Source organism: Sphaeramia orbicularis, chromosome 21 (assembly GCF_902148855.1).
Source record: "Sphaeramia orbicularis chromosome 21, fSphaOr1.1, whole genome shotgun sequence".
Lineage (NCBI taxonomy): Eukaryota > Metazoa > Chordata > Actinopteri > Kurtiformes > Apogonidae > Sphaeramia > Sphaeramia orbicularis.
In genome coordinates, this window is record NC_043977.1 from 26,507,404 (window position 1) to 26,519,618 (window position 12,215).

At 38.1% G+C, this 12,215-nt stretch overlaps 1 protein-coding gene across 1 annotated transcript in view; it reads left to right on the plus strand.

Annotated features, from left to right (window-relative positions):
- Positions 1–12,215, plus strand: part of raph1a (Ras association (RalGDS/AF-6) and pleckstrin homology domains 1a) — an 88,882-nt gene that overhangs the window by 16,532 nt on the left and 60,135 nt on the right. Inside the window, exon 2 of the mRNA XM_030124815.1 lies at positions 10,657–10,721. The gene's annotated coding sequence lies outside the window, so the exon portion shown is untranslated. The remainder of the gene's footprint in view (positions 1–10,656; positions 10,722–12,215) is intronic.

Here is a 12,215-nt window from a genome sequence, read left to right on the forward strand (position 1 = left end):
CGTTCTAACTTTACCATTTACATTGAAAATAGGTACCAATTATCGCTAACTTTGCATCCCCCGGTGAGAAATGATCACAAAACATTCAGTTCTGTGTGCACTATGTATGTAAGATTCAATCTCTGCTGATGTAAATAAATATGTTTTCCGAAATTCTAGGAGTCACAAATTTTTGCCAGTATGGCCGTGAAATGGGCATTAATTTCTGTTCTAAGTAGTCTTAAAAAGATCTTAAAAAGTCTTATATTTAACTTATTCTGGCTTATGATTTCAAAATCCCCTTGTTTTAAAACAGATACCAAATTCCTTTATCCTTCTTTTTATCCACGCACTAAATGCACACATCAGAAGATAGCCTTGCCCATTTAGTGACCCCCCCACCCCCCACCCCCATCCCACTACCTCTTTTTATACCTCTTTTTATATCTATCTTATATGTATTGTAACTGCACCTTGATTTTAAATGACTTAGTTTTTAGTGCACTGCCAATATGTATATTTATTACATCTGACCTATTCATTATGTTTTTTGTGCAGATCTGCCTGTCGGTCTGTGTTGTTGTGTAGTATGTCTGTGGTCCTGCTGCAAACAAATTGCCCGTTTGGGACAAAGAATAAAACTGATTCTGATTGTAGGAACCTCTGTATCACACACACATATCATGACACTTGCATTTTCTGCTTTGCCATTTTTGTGACAGTGGCATAGAAAGGCACAGTCCTAAATGATACCACCTGCAAAGCTCTGATTGGCTGAAATGTTTTTCCCATTCAACAAACAGATACTAGACCATATCTGTCTAATTAAAGTGTTGCTGCTGCTCATTCATGCTGTGAAGTTGTCCCAGTGGCCCCTTGCAAATACTCCAGTAGGGGGGGGATATATCCTTATGCTTCAAGAGAGCGTCATTTTACAAGCGGCATCCCTAAAACATTTAACAGGACACTTCAGAGGGCAAAGAAGGCTGTTTATTACTTTCCTGGTGGTTTATGTTGTGAGGATAATGAAGCTGAAGACTTGTTAGAACTGGAGCTGGTCTGATGGTTTGTAGCTGAGTCAGACTCTGTCACTTCTTCTCTGCTCTGTCATTACATGATTAACTCCATAACTACTGTGTGAATCTGTTATTTCTCTGTGTGGTTATGTGTATGCCTCAGCATGTCTTTCACCATTGGAGACTTCTTACTTTTTTCCTCCTCTGCATCCTTTTCCTCTACCAGAGCCTAAAGGAAGATGCTCACTCAACCTGGCTCTTTTGTTTAGTTTCTCAAGAATGAGTAGAAAAACACCCACAAACTGAATATGAAAAACACATCCGTATACAGATTATATAAAATAGTCCCTCTTTCATTATTTGTACACCCTTTTCCTGTTTCTCCCTTGCATTTAAAAGGTTGTCGTTGGTTCCTACCACAGTTGTTGTTTCTGGCAGGAACCATTTGCACTGAGGACAGACAGAAGTGGAAAGTTTTAAGTTTTTTTCATGCAAGGAGGCAGTTAGTTTGGGTGTCACTGTGTGTGTGTTGAAGGAAAATTTGTCTGTGTTACGTATTAGAAGCTAAAATTGGTCTGTTTTTAGAGGATTTGTGGTGGTTTGGAGAGTTTAAAGTCAGAGGCGTCACGGCTTGATTGATGGAGTAAAAGGTTACCACCAACACAGAGCCTTGTATTGTATGAATGAATAAATAATTGACACAATATACTCTGCACAGACAAGTGTCATTGAATCAAACACATCCTGATGCACTCTTGTTCGTCAGTCAGGCTCTTCTTCCTCTGAGTAGTAGTTTAACCCAGTAGCTCACTGACCTTGTATTGGGAGTATGACAGTGTTCACTTTGCGTCTGCAGGAAAGCAGAGCGCTGTGATTCTTCCTGACAGTTCTGCAGTGCGACCGAGTCCACTGCAGCAACACTAAACCTGCATGTGTGTGCCAGTGTGTGTGCCAGTGTGTGTGTGCGTGCCTCCATTCATGCTCGCAGATGCACGTGAACACCACTCAGACGTAACTTAACACAAGTCTTGTGTTTAAAGGCTCCTTCTGTGTGGGTCTGATAAGGCATAATAAGGCAGTTTGTCTTTCTATCTGTGTTCTTACTGCAAGACTCAACAAGCTGGTAACCATCAGCAGCCACCCTTCATTTGTGTGTTGATGCATAAAAAGAGAAGATAATGCCTGTTTTTGCACCAATCGGCATGGCATAAATTTTAAAGTCAGTGAAGAAGAACCAGAGATATTGTGTGGGGGGTTTTTTTTGTTAACATTCTCTGCATGCATAACTCATAACTGAAGTTGACCACAGGCTGTTTGGTTGGAGATTCAGGTGCATTATGCCAGTAATGGCTAATATAGCCTTAAGTTACCGCACACAGACAAGTGGTGAACAGGCTCTTTGTTCATTTCATATGTTGTTTTCAGCCTCAAACCAACCCAGCTCTCTCTGGGTAAAAACATCTGAAGTCCTAGTTTCTGTACCAGTAAGTTATTAAGATTAACTTTACTCTTATGCTTGTTGTACTCCAATTTTTTATGTTTGCTCTATTATATTTACATTTCAGTTGATTATTTTACCATGTTAAATAATGTTATGTTGTGTTCAAGTTTATAGTCTGAACTCATTAAAGTGTATTCACGCATGAAACCAGAACATCCCTCATATATTACATGGATTCAAAAAGTTTAGGATATTTATCAAAGGCTTCAGAAAGCTACCTTTACTAAAAGATGGGAACCTGTGTTACCTTTATTGTTACAATAATAATAATTATTAGTGATGCAAAACCCCATGTTGTATATCAAAATGCTGTCATCCTGCTTCTGACTAGGAATTACACCTATAACCTTATTTTTGGAATGGACATTATCTATTTATTTGCTGTGGTTGATATTATTTTCTTTAATTTCCATCATATATTGCCTATGGAGGGTTGTCAAAATAAACATACAGCTGAGAAAAAGGAAAAGAAACTTATTGAACTGTAAATGTATGCGTTGTATTGTAATGATAAAAAAGAAAATCTAGTAACAGCTAAGTTATAAAAAAAATATTCATGCAAAAAATCGTAGCTGATTAGTTTGACAGTCAGTCAAAATAACACTGTCTTATTATCTTCATTTGCTGTATCAGCCATGAAGTTTACATTGTAGCTCTGTTAGCTCAGCTCTGTTTTTAGACAGAAAACAGCCACAGTAAAACCAGAAGTCATCTATGTTTCTGTATGGTTTGTGTTGTTAATAGCTGCACCAAGATTTGTTTGGAAACATTCAAACAAGGTCAGAACTGTCACAGTTTAGTCTGAACTGTGGATCAACAAACAGCAAACTTGACCAAAATAATAACATCACATAGAGACTATATACCTTCGTAAGCTTTATAATCAAAATCACCTGTGTAGAAGAAATGCTGAGATTTCATCATCAAACTGCATTTTTTTTATTTAGGGCTGTGTCCAGTGGTGAAAACAACAGTACTTTGTCATTTTCTTTAACTCTAAAACTCATCACATCTCGTCACTTTCTGATACTTGTCGAAGGCCCCGTGGTGTTCGTTTTCCTCACCGTAAGAGACCGGCAGAGTGACTCACTACTGCCTCTATCCATCCATCCATTCTCTTCCGCTTATCCGGGGCCGGGTCGCGGGGGTAACAGTCTAAGCAGGGATGCCCAGACTTCCCTCTCCCCAGACACCTCCTCCAGCTCTTCCGGAGGGATCCTGAGGCGTTCCCAGGCCAGCCGAGAGACATAGTCTCTCCAACGTGTCCTGGGTCTTCCCCGAGGTCTCCCCCCGGTGGGACATACCCGGAACACCTCCCCTACTCCACTACTGCCTCTAGTGGTCTTATAAATCTCTACAATCCAATACATTTAAGTATGTTTTCAATATTAGAAAGCAGTGATACTAGGCTGCATATTGCCAGATTCAAACTGCCCGAATTTGGGAATACACACCTTCTTTCTACAGCTTTCTCGTCTCTGTCCACAACAAAAGACTAAATATAAACACTGATCAAATGGCAGTGTTTCAAGCTGCTATAGTGAAGTGAAGCTGAAATATCACAGTTACGGTAGCTACCATGTTGCTTCCGTGATGAGCTGCTGAGTGAAGGAGTAGAGCCGAACAGTGACATATCTTTAATGCTCCTGCCTCTGAAAGCAGCTGTGAAAAGACAAAAGACAGACCCTCCATCAGTGGGGCAGATTTTCTACAGCCTGTAAACACAACCCAGATGAGTTTCCTCACAGACAACTTGAATTACAATATTTGGACTTTGAGATTGTGCACAACATGTCAAGGTCTGCTTTTCTGACTAATCCACAAAGTATTTTCTTGATAAGCTGTGGTCATAGAAGTATTAGATAATAGTGTGAAAACCATATTTTCATTATTTCCTAGGACAACCTGCTCAGATTACCCTCCAAAACTCAAAGAAATTCAGTTGATGATCATGAAGAAAGAACCTTTAAGAATCAGCTAATTTTTCTCAGTCTTCATTGTTTGCTTGCAGAGAGAGGAACGTTTGCATATACGATACACTGTGACCCTAATCGCAAAAACATGAAAAAGAAATATTCAAGAGTTCAGGGGGAAATGCGAGATGTTCACTTACTGTACTTCCTAAAAAGCTGATACTGACACCCAGCAGTTTCAGAATCAAACATGTAAAATATAAACATGTCATTTAATTTTAGCTCAGAAAGGCTTCATTCCTCTGTAGGGTGACATTTTTTAATGCTATATTCTATCCCTCTGGTGCAGAAAGTCCTATTTGAATTAAAAAAAAAAAAAAAAAACAGGCTGCAGATTGAACCCCAGGGTGTATGTCAGTGCAGTGTGCAGTGTAGGAGCATACATGCAGTAATGTGACCTGACGGGTAGCCTCGTCTGTGCAAGGCTGTGGTAGGCGGGATGTGAGTGTGCATGTAGGCTGGTTACCGGGCAGACCAGTGCAATGACATCTTCAGCAGCTGGAGGTTCCATCTATGTGCAGAGGGCCAGGTTTGGTTTCCACTTTACATCAAGATGAGAGGGAATACTGTATCGTTCCAGCTATGAGGTAAGGTTTTTTTGAGGAATTAACCTACAAAGTATGACACATGTTAAATAAAGCTTTACTAGGGTTTGCCTTGCATTGTAGCCTGTGTGGCTCCTGATTTAAATTGTCAGTGTTACATGTCTGTGGCCTTCAGCTGCTGCTGCCGGTAGACTAAACTGTCTGCTGTCAAGAGACAAGCTGTCCCTAGGTATGTCTAAGTGTTCTGTCTGATAGACCAGTCCTTCAAGTTTCTAATTTACACCTACACAAGAGCGGACTATATCCTGAACTGAGATTTCCCAGTTTTGTTGAGCAGTTCAGTTTTGGCACAGCACCACGACTTGACTAAATGTATATTTGCAGTCTGCATTATTTACATTTTTTAGCATGTATGGGGTTTATAAGCCATAAAATCTGTTGTAGGGCATGTGATTGTAAAAGGAAATGAAATCGGAGCATTCTTGTACAGTTTATCATGGTACTTCATTAACCCATAAAGACCTAGACAACCACCGGCAGCCAAAATCATCTACCAATATATAATGTTTAATAACTTCTGATCCACTAATCCTATCAATCCATGTAAATAATTGGCGTAAAATACAGTTTGTCATCTTTTCATGGTCATCAGATATGACCCATTTGGACATTCAGAGGCTCCGTAGTGAACATGGAACACCGTCATCTTCTACAACATTGATTCACCAGTAAAACCCATAGGGTTGGATCAATGACAGTGGATGGAAATACTGGGTTTATGTTCATGTAATGATAGATTTTGTTGAAAAAGTCACATTTTCTTCATTTTTCTCTGTTTCTGGTATTATGACAATTAACGTTCATCTGAACTTTTATGAACATCTGCATGACTGGTCAGTCAAATCTGGGAAAATACCTGATTTTTATTGAAGAAAGGCAAAATATGGAGGATAATATTATAATAAATGGTGATAAATTGCTTAAGAAAGGTTAAATAGAGAGAAAAACTCATATGGGAACTGCCAGAAAAGTAACACTGGGTATTTATGGGTTGAATTTATTTTGTAGATGACTCAAAGAAATAGAATTTAGAAATCCCCAAAATCTATATCGTAGTGGAAGGTCTCAGAGTGTGTGTGTGTGTGTGTTTGCACAGTTCTGAGAAACTGAGATGTTTTTACCCAGCCAATTTGGTACCTACAGCTGAGGAATAGTCCCATCTCCATATTTAATATCTCAGCAAGTTGATAGGACTAATACGTTGGGAGATATTAGTCATTTTGGAATACAATAGGCTTACAATCGCGTTGCTCGATTGACTGCAAGCACAGTACCATGCTGCATGATGGGAAATGTAGTTAAAAACAGGAACAATGTATTTACTAGCTTCAGTCCCTAGATATCAGTATTAATATGACCTGTGGGGAAAGCACATACTGTTAGCACTGTACATACTGTATTTTACGTTTCTTTCTATATACATTGTACATCGTCTTGATGCACTAATTCTTCAGTGTCTCTCATATTGACGTACATATTCTTGAGTGTTTTTATATTGGATTTTCTCTTTTTATTGTATCTAGCCAAGAACTACCTCTTAGAAAAATTTTGTTATGTGCACATAATGACAATAAACATTCTTGAATCTTGAACCACGGGTCAACGAGCTAGTAATCATATTGTTTTAAATAGGAACACTTGTAACGACAGTATTTCAGTGCAAAAAATGCAACCATTATGGAGTTTTTGCTGCCACGGTGTAAGTGTTAGTCATGATGGTTTGAGGAAAGAAAGCTTGAAGTTGAACATGTTCAGTGCTGCGAAGTGGCTATTTTAACTTGTAGGTTCGGTGTGGAAGATTTGTGTGGGTAGAGTTAGTCCTGGAGGTATGTTTTGTGCAGGGAGCTGGTCTTTTAATGGTGATACCAACTCCATTTCTTAGCTGTCCCAGTTGTCTACATCTATATTGACCGTCTCAATGTAGAGTACTTTAGTCAGATTTCCTGTGAAAATCTATACTCTCGCTCCCAAGTTCTTCATACCTTCCTCTTTTGCTCTATAGCAGCAAAACTTCCCAATGCTAACTTCCATTATCTTAGAAATGTAGCCACTTAATGTCACAAAATAACCAGATGAGTACATGCAAATTCATACTGAACCTTTTAAATAGTCCTATTGTGCTATTTATTGTTATTATTTATTGCAGTGAGTAAAGTCATGACATTATATTGACTATTAAGTGTGCAGCCTGCTTCAATTAGATTTCTGAGGTCTCATTAGGAGTGAAATAATGGAGAGGTAGAGCCATTGTTTTCAGGCGGAGATTGTTACAGCCTCTGTTTTGGCAGACTGTGTTGTTTCATAACGCGCTTTAATGCGGCCTGTTGAGCAACTGAGGAATGATCAATCTGTTGGAAAGGAGAGCCAGAGTTTCAGCACTGAAAAGCCTCTACAAACATTTTACAAACTGCAATTTTCTATGAGACAATGACATACTGAAAACAGGCCAAAAAAACCCTACCGATTAACTAAAGTGGATATTAATAAATGTAATGATCAGGGAGAGATGATGAGAAGCACCAGTTGATTTTTTTCCAGCTCCAATCTGATTGTATAGTGATACAGAAAAATCACTTTGAGTTTTTAGCTGTGGACTCAGATTTGTCTCATTTATATGTTTCATTCGTAAAATCTGTGTAAACATAATACATAGAATCTGAGCTGCTTGTGTCAGTCTGATAACTGATGAATGAAGCAAATTATATAGGCACCAAATGCGGTTTTAGATTTTATAGGTCCTAGACTCTTGTAATCCTTAAATCGCCATCAAAACCAGACAGTTTATGCAAACTTTATTAGTTTTTTTTTTAAGTTCTTCATTAGCCAACAGACTTGAAAACCACTACTTTTTACATTTGGCTCATACAAGATAGATAAATACATAGTTAGGCTTGAATCATTGATATAAATGAAGTCAGACTATGAGCACAAAATATTTATAGAAACAAACTGTAATTATGCCATATTCATTAAGGGAGTCTTTCAAAATTATGGCCAACCACGAGCTGTTTTGAAACAGATATTGTATTAGGTAATTCTCCCTAATTCTTTCCCCTTAAGTAATCTGTTGCAACACAGCTGGATGAGGAACTATTTTAAATGACACATCACTTTTTAATTCCTGTAATGAAATGTGTAAAGTTGTATGTCACAACCACATCAATCCAAATGAACTTTAACCACTTAAAAAGAAGGACTAGATGGAGCAGACGTTGTAAGTTGACTTAGAAACAAGACGTCTTTTTAAAACGTGGAAAACAATAAGCACAAAGAGCTACAACGCCGTCCAGAAACACATAAAAAAAGCCATGCAGTTGTATTTAGATGACGTCATTCCTCATCCCTTTTATGAACAGTGCATGTCAAGTTTCACAATGTGGCCAGTGACAGCAGCACTAAGGCCAACTATGATTTAACCCCATAATTAAATGTTTAGCTCACTGCACAGCTGTGCATCTGTACACATGAGATATTCTTTACATCCTGGTGTGATTATCTTTTCATTGCCTATGGTCAAGGCCTTCAGGCAGATGCATGGCTGACGGGTTTACCATTTTATCTTCTGAGGATAAAGTAGAGCTGTATTTTACTTGACTTTTGCAGAAAGTGGTTAAAATTATTTATTTTCTGCCTTTTTATAAGATGATAAGAAAAAAATAAAGTGACCTCCATTGGTATGAGGGATCAAATTGCAGTGGTTGTGAGTCATGATAAATATTCAATGGATTTCTCTATTTGCACAATTAAAACACAATAATAACACAGTATTACAGAAAAGATGCAACTATTTCCATTATAGATGGTATTTTGGTACAGTATTAGTGATTAATGCCTGGGTTTCTTGGAGTTCTATTTGACAGTGAACAATAACTTCATAAAACAAGTGGTGCCAGGCACAATAAACCCCGCCCCTCGTACATATTTTGCCCATTATACGTAAATGGGAAGATTTTAAAAATTCATAAAAAATTTGAACTTTGACCTACTGTTTCCAAAATGTAATGAGATCCATTCTACATCACTAGCAATCTATAAAGTCAGTTTGGTATGAATTCAACAAATAGTTTTGGTGCTACAGACATGTGAAATTTTCACCCATTATAAGTAAAGGAGGGGAGTTTAAAAATTCATAAAAAATGTAAACTTTGATGTACTTTTCCCAAAATGTAGTGGTATCTATTCTGAGTCACTGGCAATCTATAAACTAAATTTGGTATGAATTCACCAAATAGTTTTGCTGCTACAGACATTTGAAATTTTGCCCATTATAAGCAAATGGGGAAAAAAAAGATTTAAAAAATTCATAAAAATTTCCAACTTTGACCTACTTTTCCCCAAATGAAATGAGATCTATTCTGGGTCACTGATAAACTATAAACCAAATTTGGTATGAATTCAACCAACAGTTTTGCTGCTAAAGTGTCAAAAAACAAAGAAACAAACAAACCAAACCAAAAACAATACCCCTTGCCTCCCTTTCAGGGGGCGGGGTAATAATGATAAAAGTGTATCTTTGAAAATGACATCCCAAAGTACACAGTTTCATTTCTGAAGTGTCAGGGTGTGTGATCCTCACTAGTTGGTTGCTGGTCCATGGTTCTAGACTTCCTTAGACAGTTTGTACTAGGAATGTCAAAGAGTAACACTTTCATCTTTTTCAGCAACAACTGCTGATGTGCTCATGAGCATAGTTAGCTCACTGGTAGAGAGCAGATAACTGTGTGTGTGTTCACTCAACAACAGTGTTCTTGTTTTAGTCATCAGCTACTGATCATATGAGAGCTGCTAATGATCTTATGTAAGCTAAGGCCATGTAGTATGCATGTGAGTTCTTGACATATTTATGTGGGGTTTTTTTGTGTGTGTGTGTATCATGTTGAAGGATGGACATTTCCATATGTCAGTGATCAAACACACATTCTCTGATTGTATAGATAAAAAAAGACAGAAGTGGTTGAATCTGATTGAGCACAATTCTGGTATAAGACTATGATATTTGCAACACATCACTGATTTTTGTTGAATCATTCAGAGTTGCTCCACAATGACTCACAGAGAAAAGGAAAAAGCTGAATAAAAGGAAGAGGACAAAGAGTGACTGGAAAATTAAGTAAAAAAAACTGGTGGGTCGAGAGAGGCAGAGACACACTGGGGAAAAGTGAGCGAGTGTAAAGCCTTGTATTTAAATGTTGTGGTCTGTCGGGGTATTTTTAGGTCACACACATCCAGCCTGCTCAGCATGACTAAAACACACACTGGTGCCACCTGCTGACTGTGCATTTGGTGCATTGACAGCTGCAAGGTGTGTTTGAGAATGTACAAAGGTGTGCTTTTTTTTTTTTTTTTTTTTTTTTTTTTGGTTTTATTTGTGTATTCCCCCAAATGGTGGACTATTCCTTTAAATGAAACGCCATTGAAAACATCCTAATGTTTAGGTATTGGGCTTAAAAACCCAAAGATAACTGTCAAAAGCCCAGTGTGGTTTCCATCAGCAGGAAGGAAGAGTGAGCGTCTGTTTCTCTGTCCGTCCAAAGGAAATATGATCATGTACAATAATAAATATTCTGTGTCTGTCTCTGCAGGGTGATTGAATTCATCCACTCTGTGCTGTGTTGGAGCTGGACTGAACAGCATTAACAGACCAAAGGTAAACAGCTTTTAAACACTTAAGATTTTATATTATACTGTCACATGTTGTGTTTATGTGTCATGGCCTGTGTTTAATTATTACAGAAGTAATGGAGTTCAGTTTCCAGTCATGTGCAACACAGATCCATACACTGCAGTTTAAGTGGCACTTACTGTGTTCTTTTGTTGTGGGCTTTTTTACAAGTACAGTACTTACATTTCGGAAAAAAGCTAATGCTACACTATACAGGGATATTTCAGGCCGTAGTGTCCTTCCAAGTTTGTGGCAACACTTTTAGGTTCTTTCCTGTTTCAACATGACAATGCCCCCCCATGCAAAGCAAAATCCAGCAATGGTTTTCCCCTCTTGGAGTGGAAAAAATGAACCGTACCACACAGAGCGCTAACCTCAGCTCCATCGAACACCTTTGGGATCAACTGAAACTCAGACTAGAGCCCAGGTCTTACTGGCCAACTGAAAACCTGCGGCCAGAATCCAAAATACTGAGCAGAGCCATAAGGAAAAAATTGTTAAAACATTAGTAGATGTCCATATGAAATGCATTTAACCTGATTTAATCCTTCCTACTGTTCATACTGTACTGGATGTTTTTAATGTACTGTATTTCCTCTGATAGTATGATCTTTAATTGCCTCAACTGCAGAAGGTAGCAGGCTTATGTTAAGTATTATATTACATAAATTTCCCTGAGGCATTAATAGAGGTCATCTAGATCTGGATCTGAGTGAGAGGGGAGAATTTATTTCTAATTGCCTAGTTATATATTTTTAAGAAGCTGCCCATTTCTCCCATTTTCCATGTTATATTACAGCATTACACAGTTAAAATACATGCAACACTTGGTAATTATTTCCAATTAAAGGTCTTTAAGCATTTCTGTGGACAGAAACAAGGATTTTTATATGAATTATTGAAACTTGAGGCAGATGCAATGATGGTGTAGAGCAGGAAAAATGCAATATCTCCCCTTCACCTAAAGAAAATTACACTGGTAGTAAACTATTTTGGACTAATCATAAAAACTGCTGATTTTTTTTCTTTGGTTCAGTTGAGAAACTTTATATATCCTTTGGTTATTTTTAGAGCCAAATTCTACTGATATCAACCATTTGTGAAACATCCCATCAGCGTCACATAATCACCAAACTGCTATCCGATGAATAGGTCTGTGTGTAATCTTCCAGGTCTACCATGTGCAGTAGTTGCTGAAGGGGCTTAAAAGGACAACAAACCAAGGTGAATCAGAATGAATCGATCAGTTGTTTTTCCCTGGCCTTTCTTCAGCGCTGGGCTTTTAATTGACTGCAGGTTTTTCTCCTCCATTACTTACTATAATGGAGAGGAAAAAACTATCATCTGCAGCCTTGTCCAGTACCTCCCTCCGATGCCCAATTGTTCTGAGATCTGGATGTCCTTCCTTTAGTCCATTTTTGGTCGGTACTAACCACTGCAGACCAGGAACACCCAACAAGACCTGCAGATGTGGAGATG